Source organism: Micropterus salmoides, unplaced genomic scaffold (assembly GCF_014851395.1).
Source record: "Micropterus salmoides isolate LMB-PRFRI ecotype aquatic unplaced genomic scaffold, ASM1485139v1 Ms_hic_scaffold_345, whole genome shotgun sequence".
Taxonomy (NCBI): domain Eukaryota; kingdom Metazoa; phylum Chordata; class Actinopteri; order Centrarchiformes; family Centrarchidae; genus Micropterus; species Micropterus salmoides.
The window spans coordinates 1-1111 of record NW_024042762.1 but is presented as its reverse complement, the minus strand read 5'-3'; the positions used below and the strand labels follow the sequence as shown (position 1 = coordinate 1111).

At 38.1% G+C, this 1111-nt stretch overlaps 1 long non-coding RNA gene across 1 annotated transcript; it reads left to right on the top strand.

The window, feature by feature from the left end:
- The first annotated feature begins 103 nt into the window (after positions 1-103).
- On the top strand, positions 104-1111 carry LOC119884446. The gene is made up of 2 exons (XR_005441015.1): positions 104-134; positions 939-1111. It is a non-coding gene; the product is annotated as an uncharacterized LOC119884446 (long non-coding RNA).

Here is a 1111-nt window from a genome sequence, read left to right as displayed (position 1 = left end):
GTTGGAGCTGAGCCAACTTAAGTGGTGCTAAGCATGGGGTTTTCTAAGCAGTCCTAGGGGTTTTCATCCACATGTCAGTGTTGGACATACCAGGACAGCTTCCGTTTTCTTCAAGAGAACCTGAAGTCAAAAAGGTGAGCTTGTTTGAATATGAATATAGTATTGAAAGTGTGGCTTTTCAGTAGTCCATGTTTAATTCTTTTGTTTAATCATGTGCTTGATGCTACACTGTAGCTTGCTTGCTAACTAAGTAGTCAGCTAATGTTAGCATAGTAAACAATGGTTTGATAAATTCCATGTCTATATGGACCGCAGAGTCTCTATGTATGGTTCAGAAGTGCAATGGACGCGTCAGTAACAAAACAGCTGATTGTCAGAACTCAATGTGGAACTTATTCGTTTATGCATTACATCAAAATAAATACTGCTAACTAGCATAATTTATTTTTTATGGCCATATAAGGTTACCCTACAGGGTTTCCCATAAATGTATTTAAGTGTGCCCCACCCACCATGTCATTTTGTCAAGGCATTTGCTAGTTGTGTTGCACATTCTTTAGAATTGATTAGGTACACATAAACAAAACTAATGCAATACAATGGCTCTGCATTAAAACCCTTCTTTGATAGGTATTTTGGTGGTAAGTTTATTGAATCTGTTTGACAGAGGTATTAAATTATTTTAATGGTCAATTTGAAGGCCGTTTATGGTGCTAAATATTTGGAACACTTCTCAGTGTAAATTATACCATGACTCATTATAAAAACTCATTATAATCTCATGAAGGAAGGATTTATTTCAGAGCTGTATTACACTGCATTAGTTCTTGGTGAACCTAATAAGCTGAAACTGTGCGAGTGTATACCTTTTTTTATACAGTCTATGGTGTATACCTGCACATGCCCCCACACAGTGTTCAATAAATAAATTCTTACAGCTGTTGTCCTGTGAAGCTGGTGCTGCTCCGTGGCCAGTCTCACCGGGAAAGGTGTACTGAGGTTCCACCAACCACAACCCTCTCTCGTGTGCTAGATAGGTATGTTCACATGCAGAGTCGCTATGTTTATTTCCAATTTTCAGAGGCAAGGCTGTGAATTTTTTTTTTCAGGA